Source organism: Vicia villosa, linkage group LG5 (assembly GCF_029867415.1).
Source record: "Vicia villosa cultivar HV-30 ecotype Madison, WI linkage group LG5, Vvil1.0, whole genome shotgun sequence".
NCBI lineage: Eukaryota > Viridiplantae > Streptophyta > Magnoliopsida > Fabales > Fabaceae > Vicia > Vicia villosa.
The window spans coordinates 102,939,020-102,948,596 of record NC_081184.1 but is presented as its reverse complement, the minus strand read 5'-3'; the positions used below and the strand labels follow the sequence as shown (position 1 = coordinate 102,948,596).

Sequence of the window (9,577 nt, the reverse complement as noted above, 5' to 3'; positions counted from 1 at the left end):
ATTGAGTTTGCCATGAATCAAAAACATCTTTGTGATTGTAACTAGAATTGTATTAGCTGAGAGTGTAATTTGAAACTGCACCTTTTACACTAGTTTGATACTCATTCTGTGATGTGCCAAATTGTACATGGCTGGACCCTGTTTCATTCGAGGTCACCCATGAAACGATTACTGCTCTTCTTTCATAATCACCTTGTGTGATATGCACCTAACAAATAGATCAATCAAAATTCAAAACATATCCTTGATATCATATAAAGGAATAATAAATAATAAATTGATTGATATTTTTGTAAGACATACTTGTTGAGCTACTGATCCCTTTCTTTGCACACCCATCTCTGATAGAGCTGAAGAACACAAAAGAAGCAAGAACACAATGAAGCATAGTTGTATATCCGTGAACAAGCATCGCCAATTAATACTCAAGTATGCAGTAAACATTGCTTATTAATACTCAAGTATGAATCATTCACTCCATCACCGGTTATTCTGCAAATGCGTTTCCTAGCTTGCAAGTGTTTCACAATCTCATACTTATGCTTTGGCCAAATACTTAAAACATTTAATATAAGCAAACAGCCACATGATACATGATTACTACATTAAAGTGCAATCACAATATAGAAGCTTACCAGGAAATACTCTAGCAAATCCATTAAAATTTATACTTCAAAGGAAAACCAAGACAAAGATCCTACATACATTCACAAAAGGCCCACACATACATTCACTCAAAATCAGAACATCCCAATTCAAACACATTCAGCCATATACAACACAAGACAGTATGTCAATACAGAAAAAGAGTGGAAATCTGACTGTTTGAATTCAATCCCCATGAAAAACCAAATGCCCAGAGATATAACTACTTCATATGAGTTCATTACCAAGTCACCAGTCGAAATAAGCACACATCTAAGACAAAATTGAATTCATTTGAGCAGTTCAAATCGAAGACAAGCATGTTAATTCAGTGTTACAGCATCAATACACTAATGGATGTCTCTTGCTAAAATTAAATAAATACAACTGAAGTTCAAAACCCAAACTTGTTTTTGTTGAAAAAAGAGATACAACACCTAGTATGAAATGTGCACAGAAACAACATCAAGGTTGTACAGCTTCCAAAAGTTTCTCATAAACTTGCCTAGCAGTCAAATCCTCCACCTTAAATGATTGTCAAATGGTCAAAATTAATCAAATGACTTGTCTATTAGAAATCAATTGTGTCTGAGGATCAGTATAACATATATGTTTCTTTGAGAAAGAAAATGCTCAAATGCAAGATATACTTTACTTGAAGGTGATATAATTGATAGTAATTTAACTCACCACAAGAAGCTTTGACTTATTATTCCATCCTCTCTGAAGAGTCATTTGACTCAATCTTAAACCCAAAACCTATATAAACAAAAATTTAGTCATATGTTGTCAATGGTAACTAACTAATAAATGCCATTCTAAGGAAAGAGAGAGTTCAAGAATGATCATGTGTAGGAAATCTTGTTGTCATTAAGAAAGAGGGTAGAGATATATACTTTTCCCATAAACTCCAAAAGTTCATTGTTAGCTTCTCCACATGCAGCAGGAGCAGCAACAGAGACTCAGACATCATCGACATTTACTCCTAACACAGAAAAGTTGATTATAAATATCCATAATGGTTTTAGTAAGAAAGCAATGAACCATTAGCACTTCAAATAGATGTATCCAATGATGTGAAGCTGTTAGAGACTTTGAAACAAAAACAGTCTTGTAACTAACATGAGATGTTTACCAATTACAAAAACAAGCAACAAAACATATTTGCATTAAAGTTGTTAGTTAGTTATACTTGTGATAGTGGAGCGGGGAGCACGATCCTCGACTTCAATAGCAAGTTGAACAAGTCCACCTTCAAGATTCGAAATACAAGGCGGAACAAGTGCATCTTGGGGGTTGGTTTCAGCAGCAACAGTACTGAGTGCTTTGTCAAGTACATAAATAAAAGTGGAAGAATCCAAATCCTGTTGAGAACGATAGCAAACAAAGAGACCACAGCCAATACAATTCATACAGAATTGTTTCTCGACTTTGCCTTCCCCTTGCTTTAACCAGCTTTGTGAATAGTGAATCTAGCAAGATGTTTGGTCTTGTCTAATACGTATGCTCTGTCAGTGTTTCTTCTAGGCATTTTCTGCAATTGTGTGTCTTTTCAGTTTCTAGGTTAGTTTTTTTTTTTTTTGCAATCAAATAAATTTGATATTATAAGAGAGATTGGATTGAAGAAGAAAAAGAAAGGAACAAACCAGTGATGAGGACATGGGAAGCGCAGTGTTTGCAGTAATAAACAAAGAGATCGGAGTTAGGGCCTTCAGGAGCCGCATCCTCGCTTGAGTATGTATGCGTCGTCCTCTTCGGCATTCTCTCTTCTCTTGTGCGGCGACCTCGGGTTCAACATCTTCCTGCAAAATTAACGGAATAAATCATCTAACAATGGAGTGAATGATTCGACAATGCAAATTCAAAGAGAGAGAAAAGTTTTCACCATGGCTGCAACAGTTTCTGAGGTATCACAGTTAGGGTTCTTCCAGCAGCGGCTATGTGGATAACAGAGTTCTTCTTCTTCCGACTTGAAGGAAGTGGATTTAGAGAAAAGAAAGATTCGAAATCGTGAGAGAGAGAACCGGCTTAAGGAAGGAGAGAGTTTAAATTTTCTTTTGGTCGTGAACAAGATGAAGAGAGAAAGTCAGAATGAGATGATGGAGACGGTGATTGAGGCTTGAGAGGGGGGAGAGGAAAAATTAGGGTTAAATGAGAACTTGTATTTATATTTTTAATACTTTTTTAATTAAAAAATATTATAAAAAAAATTTATTAAGAAGAGGGAAACGAAAAGAAAAGAGGGAAAAAATGGCGGGGACTAATTTTTTGGATTTGGGTCATAGTTTTTAGTCAAAATTATAAGGCCGCAGTTTTCCTTTGTGGCTTAAAATATCCGTAGTTGTATAACTGTGCCAATTGAAGTAAAGGCCACAGTTTCATACTCCGGGTCCAATATTTTATAACATAATTCTACGCTTTTAAAACCATGGCCAAATCATATATGTGGCCACAGTTTCTGAGCTGTGGAAAATTTTAGCGTGGTCGTAGGCCAAATTTCTAGTAGTGTCGATTTAAAAAAATATGTACGAAAGAACTAATATGGTCCAATTAAATTTTGTAAGGGATTAAATTGAATCCTTTTTTATGTCAGGATCCAACGTGACAGACCAGTCACGGTTTAAAAGTAGGAAAAAACCGATTTTAGAAAAATATGTACGAAAGAACTAATATGACCCGATTAAATTTTGTAAGAGATTAAATCAGATTCTTTTTTATGTAGGGATTAATTTGAGTTCTATAATTTTTGAGAGGGACTAACATGAGTCTTCACTCTTATAAAAATAATGTTTATTTTCGGTTAAATAAAATTAACAGACGTGAAATGATTAAGAAAATAATATACTATTCTAATAATTAATAAAAAAAGTGATTATTACCAATTTATTTGAAAAAATTAATATTAAGAAAAATATGAAAGGGTTTTCATTAATATTTTTTAAAAATTGTTCATCATATAAAAATGTGGCAAGGCTTTTAGTTGATTAACGACGAAGAAAATTAAAATTGAATATAAAGTAATTTATATTTAATATATTCATATGAAAATGATTTAAATAATAATGTAAAATTAAAATCATGTTGCATATAAGAACTAAATAAAGGTATTTGAAGTAAAAGGGACATAAACATAGTAACCGCGCCAAGCAATAGTTCTCCTAATATCTACTTTTCCAAAATCTACTTTTCCAAATTATCCATTAAGTAGCCTATTAGTTTGTATTGTTATGACATAAAGAATGAATTAAAAATATAAAAACTATATTAGGTGAAGTTTTGAACCTAATACACGTGAAGTAACTAAGACTATATCAGTTGGATGCAAGTGTTTAATTTAATTACCTGTCATAATTAGTGACCATGTAAATCATGGGAGGCTTGAAGAAATATTAGTTAGTAAACATGATGATGATCCAAAAAAATCAGAAGTAATACATGGCTAGGATAGCAAAAGACAAACATATTTGAAATGCCAATATCCCAAAGGTATTCAAATTCTTACAAACATAGTTATAGCATCAGTTCATGTACTAAACTTGTTCTGTTATTGATATGCCAATATCCCAAAGTAAATTCTCTCTGTTAACATGGCATGTTCATAGCTAGCTATGCAATAATTTTACAATGTTTCTTGATTCCGTCTGGATGCAATTCGGAGACAAATTCTTTTGTGGCATTTCTTTGACCATGATTCTCCACGATGTACGATATCTAAGCCCGTATAGATATTTAAACAAACGTATAAGTGATCATACGAACAACAATACTGAAAAATAGTATTTGCCACGTAGTTACACTAAATTGGTTGCAAACAGTCTCGACCAATAATTTGAAGATTTTTAACTATGCCACGTAGTTACACCATGAACTGAATTTCCAAAAACTTCGCATAAAGTAATTTTATAAAGGACAACTTCCAAAACCAAGTTATTCGCCAAAGCTATAAACTTTAGTTCACCAAATACCCAATGGTTACAGAAAACACAATTTAATTTAATTAGAGCATAAAAGTTGGAACATAACATAGCCCTTCCCACAACGAAAACGATGCTTCGGAGGAGAAACACGAAATCCAAGCACACTTACAACCTATCTTTGCGAAAGCAGTCTCCTGGATGTCATCGCCTTCGACAGTAGCAGTGGTTTTTGTTATCGGCGGTGACGGTCGCGATAGCATTTGGACAGAGAGAAGAGAGAGTATTTAGATTTAGAGTTTGAGAATTTTTTTTCTTTAATAATGATGTTGCATAGGTAATGTAAGACACAACCAGACTTTTGGTTAACCTTGCATGTGAATAAAAGTAGTAATCCATTTAGTTTGCCTTGGTTTCTGGTAAGCATGCCATACATTCAATATTGGTAGAAGAGTTAGCAGTAAAAAAAATTAATAATGGTTAGAAAAAAATTAAAAGATTTAAATCATTTTAACCCTAATTTAAGGAATGCAAGTAGTTTTAATTGCTAATTTTGTAAAAATGATGGTAATTAGTTTTTTTATATTAATTAAAAGTAGATTATATTAAAAAATAGTTTTTTTTTGGTTTTTCCCATATCATTCCATTTAAAAAGGTAATTACTTTTTAGTGTATCAAGAATCTCTCCATATCCTTCAATTAATAAATAAAATAAAAAATTTAATGTAAATAATTAGTAAAAAAGTAATTATTTTTTAAATAAAAGATTTCCTTTCTTAGAAAGTTGGTAAAATATGAGAATTGATGTGAGCATGACACTTGTCAAAATTGTCCAAAAACTCATTTTGCTTTATTATTATGTATGATATTGTTTAAACAAAACTATTAAATTAATTGAAAGGAAAAAAAATATCAAAAGTGGTATTTATTTATAGAGTATAGTTTAATATTAATAAAAAAGAGTGAAGACCCATTTTGGTCCCTCACAAAAACTATAGAACCTAAATTAGTCCTCCACAAAAAAAAGGACCCGATTTAATCCCTTACAAAATATAACCGGGTCATATTAGTCTTTCTGTAAATATTTTTTTCAAACCGGTTTTTTCTTCTACTTTTAAACCGTGACTGGACCGCCAAATCGTATTTTATATTTCATTTTTTATTTTTTAAATACTAAATTGATTTTTATTTTTAATTTCGATTTTATTTTTAAACAATTCAGATTTTAAAATAAAAAAAAAATATAAGATTTGTTCTGAAAAAGAATCGAACTCAAGACATTTAGATCACATCCTATGCCTTTACCACTATGTCAACGTACACTCGTGACAAATAATTCGCATGATTTATAGTAATATTAAACAATTCTAAATTTAAAATATAAAATATAAAATTTGTACCCATGAGATCTCAAACTCAAGTCCCTTCAAATTTAATGATAGTCACTTCACTGTAAATATGAATAGTGATCTAAGAGCGGGTGAATCAGTTAGATTAATCGGTATTAGTGAATTTTTCTCGATTATGAATGTTAGCAATGTTGTTCTAATTTTTTCGAAATTGTTATAATAGTTTCAAAAAAATCAGAACATTGTTAACATTCATTATCGAGAAAAATTCACTAATATCAATTAATCTAATTCATGCAACCCCTCTTATATTACTTTCATATATACAATAAAGTGACTACTATTTAATTTGAAGGGACTTGGGTTTAAGACCCCGTAGGTACCAAAATTTATGTTTTTTGTTTTAAATTCAGAATTGTTTAATATTACTATAAATCATGTCAATTATTTGTTATCAATGTATGTTGACATAGTGGTAAAGACATAAGATGTGACCTAAATGTCTTGAGTTCGATTCCTTCTTAGAACAAATATTATCTTTTTTTATATTTTAAAATCTGAATTGTTTAAAAATAAAATTGAAATTAAAAATAAAAAACAATTTAGTATTTAAAAAATGAAAAATAAAAAATAAAATACGACATTTAAAAAATGAAAAATAAAAAATAAAATACGACATTTAAAAAATGAAAAATAAAAAATAAAATACGACTTGACGGTCTAGTCACGGTTTAAAAGTAGAAGAAAAAACCGGTTTGAAAAAAATATTTACAGAAAGACTAAGATGACCCGGTTATATTTTGTAAGGGATTAAATCGGGTCCATTTTTTTGCGGAGGATTAATTTGGGTTCTGAAGTTTTTGTGAGAAACCAAAATGGGTCTTCACTCAATAAAAAATAATGTATTAAATATTGTTTAGATTCCACTTACTAAACATGAATAAGAATAATAGGCAATTGAATGTACGTTCTGAAGTCCAAAAATAGAATGATAAAAAAGAAATGTAAAAAAAAATAAAATAACATGTGTGTTTGTGCGAATTTATTTTCTTTTAATTGTATAAAAAAAATATAAAATCCTGTGCATTCGCACAGATTTTAATATGATTACCCGTGTGTTCACACGGTACTGATGTGTTATCTGTGTCTTTGCACGGGTACTGGTGTCGTATGCACGGAATATGTTTTTGACTGTGATATGATTTTGAATGCGTATTTGTTAGCAGACAGTAATAAAAATAGAAAGTTAAAAGAAAACTTAAGAATAATAATAAATTTAAGTTGAAATAGTTATATAGGTAGAAGATGAAATGTAAACATTATCTATATTTGGATCAAATGTTTTATTTTTCATGTTTCATATAATTTTCACGATATGAGAAAACAAAATTTATTAAAATTTTATTGAGTAAGTGCAAATTTTTTTTTGACTCACTACATGTTCGAATCAATGGTTTCATTTTTCCCGTAGTAAAATTGGATCGGTATTTTTGTTCCCTTAATCTTTTCACATATTTGAAATAAATGGTCGATAAATTTTTATTATTAAATATTTAAAACAGTAGTAAAGTTGTTCCGGTATATAACAATAATATTTTTTCCCTCATATAAAAAAATATTTTAATCAATAATGTATTTTTTTCATATATAATTATTTTAAAATTATTTATAAAAATATATAAACAAATTTGTTGTCGGATATAAAAATATTTGAATCATATTTTTTCTTGTATATAAATATTAATTTTGTTTTGATAATATTTATAAATATATTTGACATGATTGTATTAATTAGTTGATAATTGGAAACAATAATCACATCACATCAGGTGGTTGTACATTGGAAGGTTTGAAGTTCACATCATATGTTGTTTGGTGATGAGATTATCAACTTGGTTAAGAAATCTTCACCTTATAACTCATGACATACACACAAAATACATACAAAGAAATACTTGATATTATAATCACCTGACTGTTATACCAAATGTTAGAAAATGTGTTTCAATCGAGAGAACCGAGGCTGGAATCGTGAACGGAATCACTGTTAGAACAAGATTTGTTCTGATCAATTATCTTAATTTTGATGATAACAATAATATGAATTTTGCTTAAGATAATATGGTACTCTAATCCAATGCAATTTCCTTTTCAGGAAATATATAAAGAGTATGCATAAATCAGCGCTCAGAAGCTTTGACTCAGAAGGTTCAGCATGCAACATCAGAACATGGTCTGGCAAGACATCAGAAGATGGTCGAAGCTGTAAGAACAAGCATACACTCACAAATGAGTTTTTGATTCATGGCAAACATCACAAGCAACCAAATACAAAAGCATAAATGAATGACTCAAGACAATGGAAGATTATGAAGCTCAAATCACTCAGAAAATGGTATTGCATCTGTTAGGTCGACCAAGCAAAGCCCTAGGTCGACTCAAAACTAGAGCAAACTCAGCAAAACTGACAAGGTCACTGTTAGGTCGACCTACCCACACTCCTAGGTCGACCTAAACTGAAGGGATTTACAGATGTCACTGTTAGGTCGACCTACCCACACTCCTAGGTCGACCTAAACTGAAGAAAAGTCACAAAAATGCATTTCGACTGACTTTAGGTCGACCTAAACCTTCAACAGGTCGACCTAACTGGAAACAACTGCATTTAGGTCGACCTAAACCTTCAACAGGTCAACCTAACTGACTTTAGGTCGACCTAAACCTTCAGCAGGTCAACCTAACAGATTTTAGGCCAACCTAACAGGTCAACCTAACTGGGACAACTTCAACTCTGCTTCTGTTAGGTCGACCTAAGCACTAAAGTAGGTCAACCTAATTGCTGAAAACTTCCCAAATTATGTGTTTTCTCTGCTCCAACATACCAGCAACTATATATATCATTCCATGTTAATTATTCAAAAACACCAACGACTGAAAGATACACAAACGCTTCTCATCTTCGTTCTTCATCATCTCCAACACAATTACACATAATCATTCTTGCGTTGCGGGTTAGTGATGAGTTCGATAACGTCCATGGAACGGAATTGAAGATTCCTAGTGGGTGAAGGTTTGTGGGGTTTGTTGGTGAATAAAATCTGCGGGTTTTGTCCTCCACGACGGGTGGTTCTTGGGGGTTTTTTATCAAGAGACGTTCATTGAGGATTCGGCTGAGTGTAACGATTGAGGAACGGGGAGTTCAAGGAATCAAGACACTGCTGAAGGGAATCAAAGTGAAGCTCTTGGATAACCTTGATCTTGGTCAAGATTAAGGGGGAAGAAGATTCAAAGGATCGACATAATTGGTTTATCGTTTATCGCTTTGTTATCTTCTTTGTATATACTACTTTCAACATTAATGAAAGATTACCCAATTTCAATTTGGAATTGGGGGCAGACGTAGTCGTAGCGAGGACGATCGACGAACTGCTTAAACAAACATCGTGTTCTTATCGCTTTTATCTTTTTCTTTTTATTCTGCTCATAATTGGTATAATTGCTAAATTGATCAATGATTCAAGTGTTAAAATTGTGAATTAAAAGTTCTGCATAAACATCACAATTCACCACATCTCGAATTAGCATCAATTTGAATATTGTCACCAAGTGTTTGTCTATTTGCTTAATTCACCTTACTGCATTGTAAATCAAAGTTTGTCAATCTAGAAG

General features: G+C 31.6%; 1 pseudogene; it reads right to left on the bottom strand.

The window, feature by feature from the left end:
• Positions 1–1,089: 1,089 nt before the first annotated feature.
• LOC131606951 (UPF0235 protein At5g63440-like) lies at positions 1,090–2,414 on the bottom strand (annotated as a pseudogene).
• Positions 2,415–9,577: the final 7,163 nt, after the last annotated feature.